The sequence below is a fragment of the Callospermophilus lateralis genome, unplaced genomic scaffold (assembly GCF_048772815.1).
Source record: "Callospermophilus lateralis isolate mCalLat2 unplaced genomic scaffold, mCalLat2.hap1 Scaffold_132, whole genome shotgun sequence".
Classification (NCBI taxonomy): Eukaryota; Metazoa; Chordata; class Mammalia; order Rodentia; family Sciuridae; genus Callospermophilus; species Callospermophilus lateralis.
In genome coordinates, this window is record NW_027512489.1 from 2,929,630 (window position 1) to 2,955,044 (window position 25,415).

Genomic DNA, 25,415 nt, shown 5'->3' on the forward strand with positions numbered 1-25,415 from the left:
GTGAAAATTCTTATGTCAGTTTAACTTTATTTTCATTTTCTTTAATGATGGTTAAATATATATGCATATACACATATATTTATCTGCATATATAAAGAACTGAAAGTTGATAGCTTAAAATGGCATCAAAATCTTGTTTTACTCAGTGGCTCAGGAGGGTGAAGCAGAATAATCACAAGTTCAAAGCCAGGCTTAGAGACTTAGTAAGGCCCTAAGCAAATTAGTAAGATATATATATATATATATATATATATATATATATATATACACATATATAAATTTAAATTAGTAAGATATATATATATATACATACACATACATATATAAATTTATGTAAAATATTTATTTATTTATAGGTTGTATATATGGAAAAGTTATAGATAATGTCATATATATATATATATATATATATATATATATATATACATATGATATTATCTATATTTTTTATTTCTTTTATTCCAAATGAGTATGTTCAGTGATTCTAATGTTTTATTATTTATACTGCAAAATATAATAAACTTGTGAATTTCTCCTCTATTCCTAGTCTTACAACCTTCTTCTCAATTGCAAAATTAGTTATTCCAATGTTAGTTATCCACACCTTTTTCTTTGATTTCACTTCTTTGATTCTAATTTTGTCATCTAAGTGTTGAGTCTTCCGGATGCAGTGACACACACCTGTAATCACAGCTGGTTGGGTGACCCCCAAAAAATGTTGAATCCATCTGGTATTAATAATAGTATGTTATCAAGATCTAATTTGATTTTCAAATGAAGCAAATTTGTTCATTGAAAAAATCCTCTTCTTTGTATTGAATTGCAATTCTCTTTATTTATTTATGTATTTATTCATGTATTTATTTTAAGTATTTTTTAGTTGTAGTTGGACAAAATGCCTTTGTTTTATGTATTTTTATGTGGTGCTGAGGTCTGAACCCAGTGCCTCATATGTGCTAGGCAAGCATACTACCACTGGCCACAACCCCAGCTCCTGCAATTCTTTTTTTTACTGTGTACATGAACATGTGTACACACTTGGACATGCACATTTGTATCCACATCTAAAGTAACATCTTCTCTAAGATTATTTGTTTGTTACCCATTTTTTAGATTTTTAAAATGAGTTGTTTATTTAAATGATCTAATTCAGAAGCTCTCAAGATTTATTATCTATTAGCTCTATTTCAAATAAAATGTAAAAGCATTACTTTCAGTAAAAAGACTCAGTGAAAAACAATAAACTCTAAACCTGTTGATCTCCTAAAAGTTGAGAGTAGAACAGTGGTTAGGCAAGATTTAGAAGGGGTAGGGAAGTTGTCAATGGGAATAGTTTTATAGTTAAAAGAAATAATTTCTGGAGTTTTATTGTAAAGTAGAGTGACTTAGCAATAATGTATAAAGAATTGAAGGGAGATTATGAAGGTTCTTACTTTAAGAAATGATAAATATTTAAGAAGGATTTGTTGTTTACCGTGAATCTATGATTATACAATGTATACAAGTGTTTAAACATCCTATTATATCAATCAGAAATAAAATAAAACCTAAAAAATCTCAATTGTTATATTCTCCAATCTTGCACAACTCTTATAAATTAATTCTCAAATAATTGACATTTATGCAATAATTAGTTTTCCCATGTAGGAATAAGACTCTGAGGAATTATATAATCATCCAAGGAACTTAATAATTGCAAGAGTATTGCATCTATGGGACACAGAGAAAATAAATATTACTTTTGTCCTGAATTAAAATGAAAATGATGGTATGATTTATACTGCATCTCTGACATTCACCTTAAATTATTAGACAGTTTTTCTTCTCTGTGGACTAGGGCTATCTCAGTGGCAAAGTGAGCTTGCAAACATTCAGGACAGATCTGAGTATTGATAAAACCATTTTTTTAAAAATCAAAGATAATATAGAGAGAACACATTCGTTCTATTTGTCTTCATTCTGTTATGCACACTATACTCTCACTCCCATTTTCTAATATTGATCACTTTCGTTAAAGAAGAAAACATTTTATATCATGGAAGTTATTTAATCATTTTGCTGAGGTAAATTTTAGTTTATTCAAGTTTTGAATGTTTGCTTTAGAACTGAAGGAAAAGGCATTGAATGGAAGGTTTCAAGAACTTAGCTAGGAACACTGGATGGGCAGTGATGTCAAGCAGAGCTCATTTTTCCTAACTGGGTGCTTCTGGGGAGTCCACCAGGAGGTCAGTTCCTTCTTTGGTTTTCATGCTAACTGTCTGAGTTCAAGACTGCTGCAATTTCAGTTCTCAGGGTTCATGAGGCTTTCTAAAACTTATATTGGCAGTAATTTTAGATTTAGTGAAGAAAAAAAAGTCAATGAGTGTAGGAACCAGGGAATAGGATGCATTTTCCTTCTGAAAGGGAACTTCATGTGAGAAAGAAAGTTTATCTGTGATACACTATATTCATATAGGCAGGAAGGCTGATAAGGGCATGCTAACTCAGGTTGTTGAACAGAATAAAATTGAAAAGTAGTGTTATAATGTGATCATCAGTTATTTTCTAAAAATAATTTTAGTTACACATGTGCACAATACCCTTCTTTTATTTATTTCTTTTAATGTGTTGCTGAGGATTAAAACCCTATCACTGAATACCACAGCCCCACCAGTTATTTCTTGCAAAGGTTATTTTTGAGCTCATTAAATGAATGAGGTACATTCTAAGTGCCAGGTATTTATCAGTTAACAGGCAAGTGTTTTCATACGTGCGAGGGGGTAAGTGGTTCTTACAGTTGCCTGATTTATAGAAGATGTTAAAATAAATGTCATTATAAAAAATAAAAATAAATGTAAGATCAAAGAAATTTTATCACAGAATATATGTGTGTGTATTGACATTTGTATTTAACATTTTGCAAATAATAATAACAGTTAATGTAAAGTGCTTGCAAATTTTTTCTGATCCTCATGCAATAACTAATCACCATGTTTATACTAGCAACATATCATAAAATATCTATAGGTTAGAATAAGCTTTTTTTCCCATTTCCCTCAGAACCTCTTATATGTAATTTTGTATAACAATGCGGGTCTCCTTGCATTTGCATGCAATTTCCCTTTTCTCTCCCTTTCCCTCCCACCTCATGTCTCTGTTTAATGTTAATCTTTTCCTCCTGCTCTTCCTCCCTGCTCTGTTCTTAGTTGTTCTCATTATATCAAAGAAGACATTTTGCACTTGTTTTTTAGGGATTGGCTAGCTTCACTTAGCATAATCTGCTCTAATGCCATCCATTTCCCTGCAAATTCCATGATTTTGTCATTTTTTAGTGCTGCATAATACTCCATTGTGTATAAATGCCCCTTTTTTTATCCATTCATCTATTGAAGGGCAGCTGGGTTGGTTCCACAGTCTAGCTATTATGAATTGTGCTGCTATGAACATCGATGTGGCAGTATCCCTGTAGTATGCTCTTTTAAGGTCTTCAGGGAATAGTCTGAGAAGGGCAATAGCTGGGTCAAATGGTGATTCCATTCCCAGCTTTCCCAGGAATCTCCATACTGCTTTCCAAACTGGCCGCACCAATTTTCATTCCCACCAGCAAAGTACAAGAGTACCCTTTTCCCCACATCCTCGCCAGCACCTGTTCCTGTTTGACTTCCTAATGGCTGCCAATCTTACTGGAGTGAGATGGTATCTTAGGGTGGTTTTTCTTTGCATTTCTCTGACTGCTAGAGATGGTGAGCAACAAGTCAGAAAATATCTATAGGTTAGAAGAAGCTTATGCTTGTTAGTATTTTTCCTAGTGTAATGATTCTGGTAGCACCAGATTCAAACTATAAAGAGCACTGCTTTTAAATAATAGACAATTATGAACAAATTTCCATTAGACTTTTAAGTTGTTTAATAATCATCTGCTATTTAAAAACATCTAGCACAGATTTGTGTTTCTGAGGTTAACTACAAAGGTCTGCACACAAATCATTAAAAATTCCTGGGCCATTTTATATTTTTTGTTAACATAGTATTTTTTTAATTACTGTATCATAATCTTACCTGGAATTTAAATTTTCAATTTCAGCTTTGCTAATACACTTAAATTATTCAGCTAAAATATTTTACAGAACATTTTCAAGAATATATTCTGATATAAATCATATGTGTTGTTAATTATTCATTTGTAAGCAAATATTACCACAATAATATTATGTAATATTATTTAGAGTGTGAAAGTATATAGAAATATTTTGAATTATATATATATATATATATATATATAGATAGATAGATAGATAGATCTATATATATATATAAATATATATATATATATACACACTCACACACACATACACACATCACACATACACACAAAGCTTGAAAAAATAATTTGGTTATCTATTGGCTAGACAAATGGAAATTTAAATAAATTTAGCCTCAAACTTGCCATGTAAATTTGAAATAGTTATACATAGTACTGATTTACTTGTTATTTTCTATGTAACTGTATTGTTACTACATGTCATAATCAATTATAACACTATGAAATTTGTAATCAGTATGAGCATATCATTAACAAAAATCAATAATACATTATTGCATTTCTGTGAGTTTACAAATCTCCAGTCCTTCTTAGAAAGACTTACTAAAAGCTTTGAAGGATTTATAAATTTAACGTATTACTGCAATGTGTTGTTGGGGTCCATTACTAAGAAAATAGATAGTTTCTAGATGGCATTGAAATACTTCTCTAAAACTTTGAAGAAAGTATGGAATGTAAGCTGGGCAAAAGAATAAAAACTACCTCAGGCATCAAGAACCACAGGAACTCAAGCACCACAGCAGCAAATTGTTGAATGAGCACTGCACAGTGCATCTTAGCCATACTCATGATAACCTGGGAGTTCACAGCTATCAGACTGAGGGAAGATTGAATAATAGAGAGTTTACAATTCATGTTAAGAGTGAATTGGACCCAATTAATGGTCTGCCCTCAGAAAATTAATGTGTTTTTAAGGTGCACGTACAATAATATCCACATATACCCAAAATGAAAATTGTAATTTGTTAAAACACAAAGACTATATAAGTCCTGTTACATTTTCATTTTTACATTTAATCATTTCATTTAGTTTACATGGCAATCTCTAGTCACATACTAGCTTACATATTTTTATGTGTTGTCAAATTCTTTTCATCAATTTCAATACTTAAAGATGAAACTAAACAATTCCATTATTATATTTTAAGAAATTACCACCATGAAGAAAATAGACAGGAAATTCATCTTGTCCTTAGTTTACTTTGCTTTCTTTGTGTATTCTCATGCAGTGCTTTTTATTTATGATCTTGAGAAAGCCATGGGAAGGTGAATTTACCTTCTTGCAAAAAAACAGAGAAATGTATTATAGAATGTTTAGTTGTTTCCTGGTGGTATCTTTTTCAAAAGGTATATGGAAATGACATTATAGACAATATCAAGTTACAGTTAAATATTTTTCTGTCAAGGAGAGAGGAGATTTCAGAAATATGAATCTGCTCCTCTTTGGGCCTATCTTAAATTCTGGCTCTTACACCCAGCCAACTGTCAGGCACAGATCTATGTAAACATGAGTGTCTCACGGGTGGGCCTGAGATCTTTCAATTCCAGTCTTTAAAGATAAAGTTTCTTGACAGATGATATTTTAGGAAGACATCTCCTGAGACTTTCTCACAGTTCAATCAGGCATGTCTCGATTTGTATAGGAAAATCTCTGCATTTGCTCTATTGTTTCTTGTAAGAGAGAGAGTGTGCTCCCAATGAGTAGACACATTAAGATTTGCCTTCAGAGAAGGTTTACCCATGATTGTTTAAACATGATATTTATGCATTATTATTTTTGTGGGATAATAAATTCAACATAAAGTATTCATTCCCATTTTAAAATTACAACCTTGGTTTCAGACTTGATAAGGGTATGTAAAATTTTCTAAAGAAAATATTTTATATAGAAGAAATCATGTAATACCTTGAATTTCAAAGAAGTTTCACATTTGACTGAACCATCATGTGGAATAAAAAATATCTGAAACGTCCAAAGTACAAAAACTACATGATAAAGGGTCCAGAATATATAGGGATCTAAAACTATTTTTTTGTATGAAATACACTTAATGGTCTCTCCGATTTTACAAATTCATTGCTAGCTTATAAAACAAAAACTATTGAGTTACATTTACCTTTGCAGATGCACAAAACACACAACAAAAGTCAGACAGAGATTAAAATATTCCAGCCTTCCCATGAGATGATATTATTTCCATAAACTTTATAAAGCAAAATTAAATTCTTCTCTAATTATAGCTAAATATATTCACAAAACTTTAAAGATTAATAATGATTTAAGAAATTTTTAAGAACTTAAGAATACACTTAAGAAAATGTCCTGAGTTATTGTAAAAAATATTTTAATGCTGTTTTGTTTTAGGCTTTACATAATAAATTTGCAAGAGAAAAATAAATGCTTTTTCATAATGATATAATATGTACTTAAGAGTATGCAGCTTAATATGTGTTTCTTTGTAGTGACATATTTCTAATAGTAAAAAAAAATTAAGAATTTAAATACTTAAGTGATTCTGTTTTTGTATGTTTTAGGAAAGAAACAAATGTGATGAGCTTATAAGGGATATTATCTCTGAAGATCAAGTTCATATCCATGAAGAAATTACAACTAAAAAATATGAACTACTTTGTAAAATATCCAAGTTACATATTCAAGTTTCATTTAAAACTTTTTTTTTCCTTTCTCTTTTTCTGGGAGAGCAAGTGATTCAGTATTTTCCTCGTAGGAAAATTGAATTACTAACCAGTAATTACAGTTCTCTGAATGTCATATTCTCAGTGGATTTGTATTAATTGTCTTGGGGCATTTTGGCACATTAGTTCCAGTAATGTAACATTGTGAAATAAAGAAAATTAAGTTCTAATAGATTATATCTTAAATTTGTCTAGTATATTTCTATAAAGCCACTTTGAAATTTTTTTTCCAACAGTCTTGTGAAATAGATTCAGTTAACCCAAGATGTAGTTCTTTAGCACACAGAAAGGTGGAATCCAAATCCAAGATCCTAATGTCATTTATGAAGCTAGAAAAATCTGTGCATGATGAGGTACCTCAGATTCACTCTGCTATATTGAGTCTGCAATTCCATTTGTTAAATTATGTAGCAAAGCAATATAAATGGGAGATACTAATCTTATAACATTTAAAATACCCTCACTATCATTGTCTTGTAATTTTTAAGCATTTAATTCATTATAACATGCTACATATTAAAGTATGAATTACTAATTAATATGTGTATTTAAAAACTGAGATAAATGTAGAAATTCAATTACTAGGAGAGTTTTTGAAAATACAAGATATTATAATCTAGAATCTAAAGTGAAAATGTTTAAGCATAATTATTATATTTCCAGTTATATGAACAGTAAGAAATATCTTACCATTTTAGAACCCTTAAAGATAAAAATACATATTTCATTGAATCAGGATTTTGTTTTAGGGTATAATGCAACTAAGAATGAACTAGTATTTTTTTGGAGAACAGAAAGATAAAAATTTTACCTTATGTAATATTGATTTTGGGAAATTTTGAAGAAATACTTTAAAAAGCTTAATTTCCTTTAAATTTTAAATGTTTCCTTCCTATTGCCAAATTAAAAGATCCTACTTTTCCTTGACTTATATTCAATCAGTAAGGTTAAGTATTATTTTAAAACACATGAGCTTACTTATTAACTAAGAGGTATGAAAATGAAGAAAGCTATTATTTTAGATATTTGGATGGTAAAAATTGCTATTATGCAAAGGGATTTTATCTTAATTATTCTGGAAGATGATTCAATTTATTTACATTGCATATCGTAAAATTAGCATACATGATTTATTTTCATATGATTATCTGGAAATAAATATTGAACTAAGAAAAGATTAAGTTTTAAATTTAAAAATTTGGCTCTTGCCCTCTGAGTCAGTCTGAGTCAGGGGATAGGGGACTTTTCCAAAGAGCTTTGCAACTCTAGGCCACATAACCTCCCGATCAGGGAGATTAATGAGACACTGGAGGACAGAAAGCCAATCAGTGCATTTGCTGTGAAGAGGAGGGTCATCAGAAAATGGAGACATCCCTGATGCTTCCGAGGGAAGCCACATGGTCAAGCAAGGCCTGGACCCATCCTAGCACAAATGGCACTAGCAGATGTGACAAGCTGCTGCAAGTTCCTGAGGACTCCCAAGGAAACTCAGCTGACTGTTAACAATAGATAGAAACAAAAGTCAGTTTGACTTGCTTCATCTTAAACACTTAGCAAAGACAGTCAAAGCCAAAACACAGCTATTCCTGGGCATTTTAAATAAAATAATAGTTAAATGTAACTTCCATAAATAAGTAAACAGGAGGCTTCAAAAGAGATTCTCAGACAGGAATGCCTGATTACTATCAAAAGAAACTGCCAGAGTAGTTTTTAGTTCAAGGCCTTTATTTCTAACCTACGGAGGTAGGCTTAATGTTTGCTAGTATGGTTATCCAGCCCTAAGTAACAGAATTAAATATTTCTCTATTAGACACAGAGGTCATACTAGTAAAAGGATTTTGCAAGCTCAGATGACATTAAGTTATTAAACTGTATCTTAAGGAAAAGGACATCTGTAACCCTAAAAGTTAAATGTTGTGTTTACACCCCTGACAATTCTGGCAATGTGACGAATATTCTTAAAGATTTACATGCTCAGATAGAAGCCATGTCCTCAGCAACTTTGTCATGGAAACAATATCTTAGCTCCTGGTTCTTGAAACTTCCTGGTGGAAAACATTGTTAGTCTTTGTCTTTGCCATCATACTCATTGGCATATTCCTGTGCTATGGGATTTATTGCTGCATCAATCTGGTTCCAGTACTAATGAATTCTTGTTTCTCTTGTAGACCACCCATCACTCAAATGGCCTTCCAGTCTATTACTTCTCAATCAGACTTCTATCATGGACCCACTCGATAGACCCGATTTTTAAAGGGAGATTCCAAACTGCTTGCCCCACACCGTCCCTTGTCAGCCTGAAGAAGCCAGAAAGATTTTCTTCGCCCCCCTTGCTTACAGCAGTAAGGAGGTCCCAAATTAGAGGGGGGAATGAAGCCAGATTTAAAGTTATGTAGTCAGTGTAGTTAGGTAAATTGGGTCTAATATCGAGTGAAATCTAAAATGGAGGCCATGCTGGGAATGACTCAGGGAAAAAGCAGGACAATTCATGGAATGTTAATGAAGTCCTGAAAAGGCCCTAGGCCAAAGTCCACCTCAAAGAAATGTTAATGGAGCTCAAAAAACAGCCCCCACAGATTTGGAAATAGCCCATCCTAGAGAAATGATAAGCCCATCCCAAAAGGTGATAATTGGGCCCACCTGTGTCCTAACCCCTTCAACCTATATTCCATCACCAAAACTATAAAAAGTGGAAAGAGCAGCCCTTCCACGGATTCCCACCTTTTGGGTCCCCTTCTTTCTCCGGGAGAAGTCTTTTCTGCTGTCCTTTAATAAATTTCTAATTTCTACTCTGAAAAAAAATTCATCTTGTAATAAGCATATTTTGTTACTAATGACGTACATAACAGATTTTTTAAAGAGATTGTATGCAATACATATATTTGGGACTGGGAGTATACCTCAGTGGTAGAGCACTTGCATAGCAATTGTAAGGCCTTGGGTTTAATCCTCAACTTCACAGAAAAGGAAAAACAACCACAACCAATTATTCCCTAACACTTTTGTCCATATGTTTGTGAGTATAGTATAACTTGTATTTCAAATGAAGGGTTGTGTTTCTTATTTAAAGGAATGAGTAGTTTCAAGTTTCCAGTATCAAAGATGACTTACAGGTAGACATGTTTGTCATTGCCATGAGAACTGGTTGCCTTTTTCACTACCCTAGAATAATATGTTAAGTGGAAAATACAATATAAATTGAGTGAGTATTTTCCCAGGTCCAAGTATGAGTTAAAGGTTTAGAAATATTTTATTGTCAAAAAGAGTACAAAGTGTGAAATGTCTAATAGTTTGTAGGTTGTTCATTTTATTAAAATTAGATTTTAAGTAATAATAAAAGCAACTATCCTTTGAAACTAACTATGAGTGCCAAGTACCTTGCAAGCACTATTGTATTTGAGGTTTACAACACCATTGTCTAGAGAGCTGTGTTCCTTGTTAAGTAGGAGAGGCAGAGATAGAATTCAGACTCAGAAAAGCATAACTCTAAAATGCAAACTTTCAACCCATGTACTATATTCCCTTCTGAGCCCCGAAGTTTTTTTTTTTTTTTTTTTTTGATTTCTAAAAAGTAAATCCATTCCAAGTCTTAATTTATGTTTAATTGTATTAAATTTTTTTTGGAAGGGAATATTCTTATTACAAAAGTAGAACATCCTGTGAAGTCTATAAAAAAAGGTAAATCAAAGAAAAAATTAATTACCCATAGTCATAATACTCCCAAATTAATTCATTCAATAACTGTAAATTCTGTAGATTTTTTAACATTAGGGATCCGTAGGCCCACATAGCCAAAGACTAGTGATGGTCTTCTTCTATCTAAAACTTAGACCCTAAAATGTGAAGGCATTAAGATTAAATGATGCCTCCCTGTTATTATATAGCAAGTGATAATGTTAAGTGTAATGTTTAAAAAATATTTTTTTCTGATAACATTATAGTTTATTAAATGTTCATGTTGTCAATGTTTACAACATAATTGATAATAGTTCATGGTATTCCAGTAAATATGTAAGTATTTTAACACTTAGTTTCTTTAATTTTTTTTCCAACTATTGGAGTTTAGTAAAATTTTACCATGTTTATTTTTGTTTAAACTTGAATCCATGTACTTATTCATTATGCATGCCTACATGATTGCAGGAATGCATTCCTTATTTATTTATTTATTTATTTATTTACTTATTTATTTATATATTTTGGTACCAAGGATTGGACTCAGTGATGCTTAACCACTGATCCACATACTCAGCCCTTTTTTTGTATTTTTTTTAGAAACAGGACCTCACTGAGTTGAGTTGCTGAGGGACTCGCTAAATTGCTGAGGCTGGCTTTGAACTCACAATCATCCTGCCTCAGCATCCCAAGACTCTGGCGTGTACCACTGAAACCAGCTACATGAATTCATGTACAAGAGACCACATTGCAGTTAAATTCTCCAGGTATATTAAACGTATTATCCTTAAAGTAATTTTTATGTAGGCAATGTGTGGGGATATATATATATATATATATATATATATATATATATATAAATTACTTTAAAGAATTTTATATATAATTGTATACAAACATATATAGGTATAAAAACTTGAAAAACAAGATACTTCTTTCCACTCTTTATTAGGATTATAAGATGATGGAAGAGGATTTCCCTGTAGGAAGTAAAAGGTCTCAGTATTCATATTTTTCAAGAATACCACCAAAGGAATTTTGAAGTAAGACTGCTAACAATGTGCAATGGTTTTCAGTCTATTGAGAAAACAGTGGATTGAGCAAGACTATATAATAGCACTATTTTAGAGTAGAAATTTTTTTTGAGACAATTATTCACTCAAAGAAACTTGAGAAAATGATACATTTTTTGCCTTAGAGAATTCAAAAGATGTGTTTTCTACTGTGCTGATAGTATGATACTATTTTCACAAATTAAGAGCCCTCAATAGAGAAATGGCCCAACACTCTAACTACTGTCAATGGCAATAGCTCAAGATCAACTACTTTTAAAATTAAAATGACAATTTATTTTTTCAGCTCTTCTTTCCTGTTTAATTGGCATCTATTCAAAAATTCCATACATGGGTCAAATTATTTATTTACCTAGAAATACATTCTGCAATGAATTTACACTGGAGCCTTTTAAAGAGAGTTGTGGTGCAGAAAATTAGATGTCTCCTGGGTAAAACATTGTGATTTTCAATAAATGCAATGGTAGATTGGTAACATCAGTTTTTAACATTTTTGAAAGAAAATTATTCATGCTGTTTCTCTGCAGTGCTGAACTTTGAGGATTCCTATAATCATTTGACCTTATGTTACATGAAGCTGACCCAGATTTGCATGCAGAGAAAAAACATTTTGGCTCAGACAGCAATCACTAAACTCACTTAACTGAATAAATTGGTTGTTCAGTAAAAAGTCTTGGTTAAATTCCTGTATATTGAGAGATTGGGGTTTTGATGCTATGTTCAGCTTGTTAGAAAAGAAAGATATATAAACTTAGTATTACTACATAAACAAAAGCACTATTTTACTCAGGTATTAATTGCCTGAAACTTTTGTTCAATTGATTTGTTTCTATAGATAGTAACAATTCGATACCTAACCAAGCCAGTAACTATAGATAATACCTGAATTTACAAGTGTTGTCTTTCTGACAAAATTATGGCTTTCTTCTTTTACTGTATTCAATGAGTATCTTGCTTTAGGCTAAACAGTCATAGTAGATGATTTATACTTTAGAATTTTTGATTGAAAAAATATGGGTCAAATCACCATTTAAATCAGCTATTGCCCTTCTTGGACTATTCCCTGAAGACCTTAAAAGAGCGTACTACAGGGATACTGCCACATCAATGTTCATAGCAGCACAATTCACAATACCTGGACTGTGGAACGAACCCAGATTCCCTTCAATAGATGAATGGATAAAAAAATGTGGCATTTATACACAGTGGAGTATTACCCAGCACTAAAAAGTGACAAAATCATGGAATTTGCAGGGAAATGGATGGCATTAGAGAAGATTATGCTAAGTGAAGCTAGCCAATCCCTAAAAATCAAATGCAAATGTCTTCTTTGATATAATGAGAGCTACTAAGAACAGAGCAGGGAGGAAGAGCAGGAGGAAAAGATTAATATTAAACACAGACATGAGGTGGGAGGGAAAGGGAGAGAAAAGGGAAATTGCATGCAAATGGAAGGAGACCCTTATTGTTTTACAAAATTACATATAAGAGGTTGTTAGGGGAATTGGAAAAAAAACAAGGAGAGAAATGAATTACAGTAGCTGGGGTAGAGAGAGAAGAGGGGAGTGGGGATAGTAGAGGATAGCAAAGGTAGCAGAATACAACAGTTACTAATGGCATTATGTAAAAATGTGGATGTGTAACCGATGTGATTCTGCAATCTGTATTTGGGCTAAAAATGGGAGTTCATAACGCACTTGAATCTAATGTATGAAATATGATATGTCAAGAACTTTTTATTGTTTTGAACAACCAATAATAAAGAGAAAGAAAAGAAAGAAAAAAAAGAAACACCATAATGTTGTGAAAATAAACTAACAAACATTGTTGAAATAGTAATACTGAATGGAGAAAGAATTTTAAGTATGACTAGCTTCATAATAACTATAAGTTCAAACTATGGTGAAGTTTTTTTCTCATTAAAAGAAAAGAATGACTCTTCTTTATAGGTATAGCATCTCTGTGGTTCTTATTAACTACTATATAATAAAATTACAAATTATTGTTAGTTATACAATATTTTTATACATGTCCAAAATCATTATACATGTCCAAAATAGATTTTTCACATTTAAAGTACTTTAATCATAATAATGATTTTTAATCACTTCCCACTGAATAAAACGATCACTATCCCCTTATTTTAGTGATTAGACACAGAGAAGTTTACCTTCTTGCTTATTGACACATGAATATAGAGACGGAGGTCAGAGTATTCATATAGATTTGGTTCTCATTCATTTCTGGCAAATGTCATTAGTAGTTTGTTTATTGGCTTTTTTTTTTAATATTTACTTTTAGTTTTTGGCGGACACAACATGGGGTGCTGAGGATCAAAACTGGGCCCCCCACATGCCAGGGAGTGCTGTACCATTTGAGCCACATCCTCTCTTGGGTGGCTTTTTAATGCAGTGCTGGGTGTTCAACCCAGTACCTCATGCATGCTAGACAAGTGCTTTACCTCTTATCCATAACCCTAGTCCCCAAAGTCCTTTACTTATTTTTTGGGGGGGAGGAGAGTGTGTGTGCGTAGTGCAAGGGATTGAATCCATGGCCTCAATCAGCAAAACAAGCACTCTACTGACTAAGCTATATCCTCAGCCCTGATCTATAGTCTTTTAACAGTGACAATGGAGCAGCCTGTCATTCAGTCTTTGATTCTGCACCCACTTGGCTCAGGTTGGAGGCAGGGCATGAAACCTTGACCAATCAGTCTCTTAGGTGAGAACTGTCCAACCCTCATGCAGCCAGTGATGAGGGTCAGGGCGTCCACAATCTTCTGTTCCCTTGGTGTCTGGAGCCCACCATTTTTTCAATCTTTTTGTTGGCTTCTGTCCTGGATCCAAGCCCAGGTTACTGTGCTATGCAGAAACTGAAAACAAATCACAGGGAGAACACTGAGAACCCTGAGAGTCAGGAAATGGTAAGTGTGCCTTGTTATCTTGAGACTGGGTAGGAAGGTGGATTAAAACTGACAGAAGTGGCAATGGTGGAAACTTGTAGTCATGGCTAGGGAGTCCTCATGGTCCTCTCCAGAGTTTTGTGGCCAGAGGGTCTCTCTGTGGTAACTTAGCGTTCACCTCCCTCTGACTAGTCTAGTGAGGCTTAGATCAGCAGTTGAAAACCTGGGCATTTTGTTCCATAATTGTAAGGTGTTTCCAGCTTTTTTCTAAAGCCCTTTGTGGGCTTCCATGTCCCATGATTCCAGCATGTCTCCAGAATGCATAATGAAGACTGAGATAATTACCAGGAGAGAACCACAACTCCATTTGTTGTATTCAAGCATGAGAGAGGCTGCTGATTTTAGGGCTTGTTACTCATTAGGGTTTGTTTGTTTGTTTGTTTATTATTTTTTTTTTGTGTGTGTGTGTGTGTGCGTGTTTGTTTGTTGTTTTCTTTTTGGAACCAGAAATTCAACCCAGAGGTGTTCATCCACTGATTCACATTCCCATCCTTTTTTAATATTTTTATTTAGAAACAGGGTCACTTTGAAGTTCTTAGGGCCTCACACATTTGATGATGCTGGCTTTTAACTCATTCTCTTCATGAGTCCTGAGATTTTTAAATGTAGCAGAAGCAGTATCTCAAATCCAGAACAAAAACCTGAAATCCAGAACTTCAGCTTATCTCTCCATAGGTCTCAGAATAAACCCCAAGTTTTCTAACTCTCTGTTCACATATCCAAAACTAGCGTTCTCTGTTCACAGAGAATAAGTTTAATAATGACCATGTAATGCAGATAATGGGCCTCACTCAAAGACACCTGGTGGCTAACTGAAAGATGTTAATGAGCACCATTAAGGCCTATTTCAAAAGTAAAAGACCTTGAATCCCACTTGTTGGAACACCTTCTACAAAGTCCTTTGTCCCATGAGTGATTCCTTATTGAATTTGAAGGAAAAAAGATGGGTCACAGAAAGAATAAAAGTGAACCCATATGGTAGTCAGGATGCCTTTTCCAAAGCCTATTTTAAATGCATTATGCTCCATGTTCTGCCCAAAACCATCAGTAAACTTCTAAGATGGCACACAAAAATGATTTTTTTTTCTGATATCAATCCTCATACAACATGGTGGCCATTCTATTTCTTCTTGCTTAAATAATTTTTTTTCTTCAAAATTTATGAAACAAACACCCAGATTCATGGAAAACTGAGAAATTTTGGTTCATCTAAAAACTACACTTTCAGCATTATTAATCATTATTTCCCCATGTTTTATTTCAAATGCATGCATCATTTGTAATGTTTTTCTTGAAGAACTGGAGGGCATTTTTAAATTATTTTAATTCATAATTCTGAGATTTTTCACATGAGAAAAAAGCAGAATAATATTAGGTGACATTAAAAATAATGAATCTCTCCTAAATGAGGTCTATGTGTCCCATTTAAAATTTTTTTAAAAACTGTAATGGGTCATCAATTGAGGGTGTATTTATTTATTAATTAATTTGTTTATTCACTTATTTATGGTCAGACCATTTCATTAAAATAACCCACAGAAGGGGCTGGGGTTGTGGCTCAGTGATAGAGCACTCACATATCACATGCAAGGTCTTGGGTTCGATGCTCAGCACCAAATAAAAATAAGTAAATAATAAATAAATTAATAAATAAATAAATAACCACAGAAACATTCCAAACATTTCAGGAAACTCTTTTATTCTGGTGTGGCAGGAAAAAATAGAAGTGGGACTAACTTGAATTTAAATTACATGGAAGTTCAATCTCTCTCTCCCTCTCTACCTCTCTCTCTCTCTCTCTCTCTCTCTCTCTCTCTCTCTCTCTCTCTCTCAATCTCTGTACTGAGTTTTGACCCAAGGGCCTCATACTTAGAAGGCAAGCACTATACATGCTGAGCTATTTACTCAGTCCCATTTTTTTGGGGGGAGAGAGACCAGGGATTGAGGTCAGGGGCACTCTAACACTGAGCCACATTCCTACCCCTATTTTGTATGAGTCAAATGAATATTTTTGTGATCTTTGAATGATATATGTTCCATTTAGAATTTGGACTTGCATATCTATTGCTACTTTTACATGTATTTAATATATATATATATATATATATATATATATATATATAAATTTCTCTCTCTCTCTCTCTCTCTCTCTCTCTCTCTCTGTCTCTCATATATATTATTTTTGAATGGAGTTTTCTCACCCCTTAATAGTTCCTGAAAGAATCAAGACCCACAGTGCCACCTACTTCATCCTTGAACGATGTCTAGACAAATACAGTGAATATTTGAAATTCTCATGACCAGGAATTTCTGAAATGGAGATCCATCCGATCTCCTGTTGCTCATCATTACTGAACCAGATAGTTCCTTTATTGACTGGAATTCATAAAAATGGTGTAGAACAGAGATGCAATTGAGTTGGAGCCTGCTGGGAACTGGTCTTGGAGCAGTGGAGTGCAGGTGTCTGATAAAACATCTGTGGTGGAGCCATGTGGATCTGTCATTGGCTTCCAAATAACATGTGACTGACATGGGACAGTCAGCAGACCCTTATATGTAAAGGCCTCTTGTTGTGGGGAGAGGTTTGGGGGTGATAATCAGAGTCAGATTGCTACTCTAAGTAGGAAAGATGTATGGGATAGCAGCCCAGTTGGTGTTTTCTCTTGCAAAACCTGACTCATCACATGTGACAGTACTCCCTCCAGTGCTGTGTCCTAGTTTGTTGTAGGGACAAATGAAGCAAGGCACTGAAGATAGAAAGAAACAGTTTCATTTGGCTGCATCCAGGTTCAGAAAGCACAGCTTTTGCTGTTATCAATCAATCCCTCCAAGTTCAGGGAATTTCAGAGTTTTATACCCAGCATGTAAGTAGAGGGGCTCAGAAGTTTACAGTGTGCAGAATTTCACATAAAAGCAGCTTTTTTCTTTCACTGTCTGGGCAAGTTAACCCTTCAAGGACAACACTTGAGAAGAGGAGAACTTCTTCTACCCTTTCTTCCTCCCTCTGCCAGCTGTTACCATGGAGCCAATTTGTAACTTATCTTAAAAATGTAGACATCTCTGTGAAGCCTAGCTCAAGGCCAGAGGCCTTGTTTGCAATTTCTTCAAAGTACTATACTGGATATATTTGTGAAAATAGTAAGGGGGTGTCCAGCACCTTGGCCAGTGGCCAAGTAAACAGGGCAACACAAAAATAGAAAGTTTACCTACATTGAACTATTTTTCAGAGACTCTTTGACTGACAGTTCCCAAATCAGCCATGGTGAAGTGGACTTTTCTGTGGAGAAAGCGGGTACCACTACATTGGGCCCCGCTCTTCCTCCAGGGAGAATCTTTTCTGCTGTCCTTTAATAAAGCTTCAACTTTCCACTCTAAACTTGTCTTCATGTGCTTCTCTGGTGTTATACTTCTGCATTGGAAAAGCAAGGCCTCATTACCAGTAAATAGCCATAACAATAACAGTGAAAGGACAGAGATAATGCCAAAAGTAAATTCAACATTTAGAATTGAAGATAATAATAATCTTTAGTGATAAGAATTCCTTAATTTAATACTTTAAAAATAATAACAACATGTTTCCAGGGAGCAAATTTGTGACATTGCAGTCAAGGGGAGAAATAAAAAATATCCATGCATTTCTGCCCCTTTCAATTCTTTATTCACTCAAATTCTTAATACAACTTTACTCTATAGGTTCCTAATGAAGAAAACAACAATCCTTAATGATAGGCTCTGCAGTGGAGATAATCAAATAACACCAAGCAATTGTAGATTAATTAATTCCAGAAAACAATTTTAGATTAATTCTGAACATTGCAAAACAGATTTAATCATGACAGGCTAGTGACAGACATTTCCTCTGAATGCTAAATTCAAAACTCTCAAGCCTTTGGCTTTATGTCCTGAAGATGCACACCCACTCAGACAGCAGTAATCAGGTCCCAAACCAAAACAGGCTTTTTCTGGTGGGGAGTGGATGACCAGTTGAGTAGAGGGTCACAGGGAGAAGTTGCATCTCTCAGAAAGATCAAGACAAGGCGATAGAGTTTGAGAGCAGTGAGGATCACACAGAGAATAGGAAAATGATGGCAAGTGATGGGATGTCAGTGTAGGTCCACATCAGGCTCTCCTGCTGGAGTACATACTTTTTTAGGCTGGCTAAATCACTGTTTATTAGCTCTATTTTTTATACTAATTTTGTTTTTATTTTTTATTTTTTACCACACCTTGTAATTATCAGGTGCCACCAGATTTCTCATTTACCCTGAGGTCAGAAATAACTGGTCTGGTGGTCTCCATCCTGATATTCTCACCTTTCACTCTTATCAGGAGAGGAAAGCCTGCCAGCGACTTTATTCAGTTTACCAGGGTGAGGACAAGTAATTTGTCTGAGGCCATATTAGAGAGCTCTGTGGGTGTGCCTGGTGAAAATTGACCTCTAATAATAACCTCAGGTTTCAAAATGGAGTTTTTTAAATGGAGTGAGAAACTGATGTGACTCCCTTTTTGAGAAACCAGCCACCTCAGAGCAAAGCCTGTCCAAAGGGGGGAGTTACCCTTTTCCATGGAAAAACTCAGAGTGCTCCTAGGCATATACTAACCCTGCTGAGTTGTTTGTCTGTAAATAACTGGAGAGATCTTCCATGCCAAGTGATCCTGACTCAGTTACACTAGGTTAGGACCCATAGCAACCCCCTAGCTACCACAAAAAGCATGAGACACAGAAAATACCTGAAACACCAGGTGACCTTCCCAGTAGTTTTGTTGATTGGTAACATGATTAGGCAAGTTTATCATATACACTCTTGCAACCTCTCATGGCCTAAACCACTCGGTTCAAATATACCCACAACTTGAACTAACCAATCACCCTTACACAACTTGTTCCTGCCAATGAATGTGCTAATCAATGTTAAGAGTTGTTGTTTGACTTTTCTGTGATGTGAAATGATTGGCTATGTGTTGTTGTGATGCATACAATATCCCCCAAAATCTATTAATCCTCAATGAATTAAGGGTCAAGACTCACTCATTGGGACCACTGTATCTGAAATGGTTGTGAGTCCAGGCTTGAGCTTACAATAAACACTCTTGTGTGACTGCATCAGATTCAGCTCCTGGAGGTCTATGGGGTCCCATGAATCTGGCATTAGAGGAGTTGCTTAGGTTCAGGCCTAAGGCCATTCTCACACAACCCCTTTCACCTTGACAGCTCTTCTGCAGATAAACAGAAGCCATAACACATAACTCCTGTCTTCATAAACTCTATCTCTTGAGTCCAGTGTCATTTCAAGTTCTGGGTTTAAAAAGACATATTCATTTTCCTTGATGTTTTCAATAAGTCACACAGAATTCTTAGGAATGGCTTGGAAGGATAACAATGTTATATTGCAAAACTTCATGAACTTTCAAATTGCTTGCTGTGTGTGACTGACCAGTATGTGAAAGGCCTTGGGAATATGTGAATATATTATGAATATAATAGAACTCTTGAGACTTTTTTCTTACTGCACACACATCCTGAGGCCAAATGAGGCTGCTTACTAGAGGTCATTTCTCAAAGAAGAGATAGTGATCATAAAGGAATAAATTAACCTATATATTATAAATAAATCTAATATATATTTGATTAAAATTGATGACATATATGGCCATGCCAAATAGTTTGCTGAATCATTTCAATTACAGTTATTTAGTTATTTTAATGTTTTGCTTACTGTCTGCATTAGAGACATCGTTGACCTGCAATTCAGGAAAACTTTTAATTCTAGCACTGAATTTATCAGGTTTTGACACTTTGATATATTACTTATTGCCATAGGATCTCTTGTTCCTCAATGTGTATATTTATAAATTTACACATTCTAGAAGGTTTTAGAAAGATAAAAGAAAATATGTATTAAAAGAGTAGTTTAAAAAGCTCTTTAATATACCATTGCTATGGTTATTAAATAGCATTTTCTTTTTAAGAATGTATTAACCTGGGGCTGGGGATGTGGCTCAAGCAGTAGCGCACTTGCCTGGCATGCATGCAGCCCAGGTTCGATCCTCAGCACCACATACAAACAAAGATGTTGTGTCCGCCGAAAACTGAAAAATAAATATTAAAATTCTCTCTCTCTCTCTTTAAAAAAACAGAATGTTTTAACCAGCAATATGTATACAACAATAACATAATAAATAAATATGGTACAAACAAATAAACATAAATTAATAAATGTTATATGATTTATTTTATAATAATATTGGTAAAATATACCCAGAGGTGAAAATAAACATTTAAATAATGATACATATACATGTCCATTTTTATTAAGGTATACTGAAATACATCTATTTTTGTAATATACTTTTGTTCATGAAAGCATCATAACTATTATTATCAAATATTATTGTAGCTGCACAAAATTAAAAATCCAAATTGTACATATATCAGTAAATAAATGGCGTTTAGTGACTGAAATTTCTGAGTCTGTTATTGTGAAACACAAATATTCAGTAAAATATGCTCTGAAGAAAACCTCAATTTGAAAATGTAAAAACATAGAAAGGAGTATTTAGAGTTGTTTTACCATGAGATTAATTTAAAATACCTTTGATACCCAATCAAATACTCTGAAGTTTTTGCTCTTAAGAAATACATATGAAAGAATACAGCAATTCTGTCTCTGAGTAATGCAAGCATAAGAGAAAGATGATAAGAATATTAAGTAAGCCTCAAAAATCTGAGGATCATGAAATAAATAAATTCTTGGCAAGAAAATATCAATCAATTTTGATGTAAAGTCAAAACTAATAAGCATTCTAATTTACCAAATCTTAATGATTTTATATATTAGAGAAAAGAAGTCAGAATTTTAAGCAAATACATGAGAAATGGGTGTGCACAACAAGGTTTAACCTCAGAAAATTTTATACATCCCCTGTGTCTGTCCATGTGTCTCTCTCATGTCTTTCCAGTGTGACATCAAAAAAAAAAATGAAGAACAAGTTTTTGAGTAATTATATTTAGGTCTTAAAAAAGTTAAAGAAAATAATTAGCTCTCTTTATCTATTTTTAGAAGTAATTTGCCTTCGTATTTCTTCAATAATTAATGATTACCCTGTGCTTGTTGCTGATAATACAGAATGTGTAGAACCACCCAGAATGAGAGCACTATTTAAATAATGTCAGAACAAAAAGTGCTACAGAAGAGTAGGAACTGAAAAACAAGGCCAAATCCAGTGCAGGACCACACAGCATTTAGGGGTATATCAAAGAGGAATGGAGTTGGTCTTAAGAGGTCTGACTTCCCTTAGCCAAGACAAATAACTAGTACAAACTGTCTTAAAATATTTTTCTTCAAATCTTATAATTTAATGGATACATGGTAAGAATCCATAAGTTAAATGTAAACTAGCAAATTTACATTCATTTCTGGGACACTTTTACTTCTAGTTCTATAGATTAATTAATTTTAATGCCTTTCTAGATATGGTAGATAACTTTTTCTTATTCAACATTTATCAGGTAATTTACAAAGGACTCCATTACAGAAATCAGTCATTTTTAAAAATTCATAAAGCAACAGATTAAATTGTTTAAAACACAGACACAGTAATATAACAGGATATAAATTCTGTGTAGACACCATGGTCTTTATGTTTAGCTCCTAGTTTAAAGAAAGCTTAACTGGCTTGTGTGTTTAGTTTTAAACCAAATTTTATTTTTTCATGTTCTAGCTCTCCTTTTCTATATCTCATTTCTCTCATTTTAGAATCATGTTAGGAAAATTTAATGTCCTTGTCTAATCTTCTGTTTTCATTCTGAAGGATCTTTTCAACATTATCTTTCAGGTTTTATAATGGCCATCTATTTAAAAAAAAAATTAAACTTGTTCTTAATATACAAATTCTCTGCCTTCATTTTTGAGTTTTGCACCTGGTGAGGTGTGATTCATTGAGTTCAGGTTTGAAAAAACAATCTTTAAGTTATAAAGTTTCAATTATATGTTTTAAGATAAAGAAACAGTTTTAAAGTTACCGTATTTGCTATAATTTTTTAAGTACAATAATTTTAAATTACAAATATTTTAACTACATTAAATTTCTTTTTCATTTGGCAATCCTAATGAAGGCGTAATGGCTCATTCTATTTTTACTTATAATTTTATTCTATTAAATATACCTTTTCATTTATTATTCATGCAAAATTATTAATAGAAATTCATCACTGGTTAAGAGACATGAATCAGCCAAGAGACAAGTTAAATAAAAATTCAAGTTTATCTCCATACACAACATAACTCTCTAAGCATACTTTTTGCTGGAAAAAAATACTTCAAGATGGCAAGTAGCACAAAGAACTGTGCTGAAGGCTGAAACTGATTCTGAAAGCTAATGCCTCTCCCACAGCACACCATCACAAAGTGAAGATTTCTAAAGTCTGGGAGACTAAGGTGGATATTTTTGATAGAAACACGTACTCTTGTGATACTAACAAATTGTAGAGAAAAAATGATTGATAAAACCCATGAAATGCAGGAACCCCAGAGTTCTGAAAACTATCTCAGATGTAAGCCACACAGTATACCTGCCTGACCATTAGATTTTGTTCACTTTAGACCTTTTAGAGTGGGAAATAAAGATTGATTAAATAAATCACTGAGATGTGGGGTTCTAAACAACATTTATTTTCTCATAATGTCTAAAACATTACTCATAATGGATTAAAGCACAAGTATCTGGGACATATTTTTCAAGGCTCTTTAATTTTATTAGAATATACATTTAATGTGCCACATTCTTTTCCAAATTTCTTATGGAACAATATCAAAGATTTGACATTATGCTTGATGATACTTAGGGAGTCACTTAAAGAACTGTAGAGTCATTCCACTCACGCCAAGATAATATCATATTTACATAAAGAGTGAGTTTTTAGGTTATTTGTGGTATAAGGCACAGATTCTATTCAAAACATTAGCAAAAGAAAATACAATCATTGTCAGATGAAGTCCTGATATATAAAAATAAAATAACTTAAAAAAATTCCAAGCTGGGCATGGTGGCGAATGCCTGTAATCTTGGTTGGCTCTAGAGACTAAGGCATGAGAATTGCAAGCTCAAAGCCAGTCTCAGAAATTCTGCAAGATTAAGTCTCAAAAACAAAAAAAGAAAGAAAGAAAAAAGAAAAGAAAGAGCTGATGTTTGGCTCAGTAGTTAATCACCTGTGGGTTCAATTCCTGATTTAAATAATAATACTAATAATAGTTCTAAATGACATCATGATAAACACAATAAAAATTAGTAACTGAACTTATTTTTTGGTGGTACTGGGGATTAAACCCAGGGCCTTGTGTATGTGAGGCCAGCACTCTACCAACTGAGTTATATCCCCAACCCTATAACTGAACATCTTACTAGACTCTAGCTTCCTTCTGTGACTTTTGTGTTTTTGCTATTCCTTCTATTATTCTATACTTTCTGCCAAAATTTTCTTCAGAAATGAAAAACTCACTCCTTCCACAAATTACCTTCATAAAGGAAAATTTCTGGACATCTTCACCCCTTTGGTAAGGATTGTCAAGTCTTCTGTTATGAGTTAAAAACTCTATCCTGTTCTTTAATTTGATACTTCTGCCTGTTTTCTATCCTTTTGTTTAAAATTGTGGTTTTATAAGTGTATAGTTACAATTATGGTTTACATTGCTTCCTTGTCTTAGAACAAATATGCCTTTTGCACACTTATCTCTAAACACCAAAACTCATGCTTTCATTTTTCTTTGTGTTTTGCTACATCACCAAGGTGGCTACAGGTCTTAATGCAAGCAGTTTCTGTTTGATCGGATCCTGGCTTCCTCCCTCCGATGTATGGTGTCCAAATATTTTTGAGCTTGGTGAGACTTTTAGTAGGTTACATGTCATATACCAGTTTTGATGTAATGAGATGTTTTTTGAAAATGTGGTGCACGTGATAAGTGGATGTTATATTGGGACTTCATGGGGATAAGTGACTGCAGTGTCTACCTGTCCTGCTATGAGGTCTTCTTCATAGTACAAAACATTGTCTTATCCCTTGTTTACAAAACTTGAATTGATGGGGTATACGAAACCAAGGTTCATGTAGTTCTGATCTCAAAAGTTATGACCACTGCATGTCTACATTGTATAGAGCGCTTGTTTTTTTTCAGGGCTACTTTACTTTAGAGAACTCTGAAAATTTCTTTTATAACATATAAGTAAAGAAAACAGGGCTGGTGATGTGGCTCAAGAGGTAGTGAGCTTGCCTGGAGTGTGTGTGGCCTGGGTTTGATCATCAGCACCACATACAAACAAACATGTTGTGTCCGCCAAAAACTAAAAAAAAAATAAAATAAAATTAAAATTCTCTCTCTCTCTCTCTCTTTAATAAATAAATAAATAAATATTTTTAAAAAAGAAAAAGAAAACAATGTTGGGCATGTTCAAATTTTCCAGAAAAATCTGAGAGCAATTATTAATGATTGACAGATAAGCAAACTGAGAATCCCCGAGTTAAGTGATATATCATAGTTTATAAAGTTACTAAATGAGAAAAGCTAAGATTCTAATGAAATCTAGTTAAGGTTTTACACCTAAAAAATACTATAATATTCACAAAGTCTTACACCTAATACATTATGAGGCAAGGCTATTACTTTATTGGCTTCTCCATTTAATATTTTCATTTTAGAAACATTTTATTAGTAGAAATAATAGTATTTCTGATGATACATATATAAGAAAATATTCAACACCTTCAACATCCACAATGTTCATTAGAAACAATGTAGAGTTTTTATACCTTTATATCAGATGTTTAGAAAAAGCATTTATAATCTGATAGTAAAATCATTTTTTAAATTGTGGTAGTATAAACATTGTTGTAGCTGCATTCATGTAGTGTGCTGTGATGCCCTTCAGTATA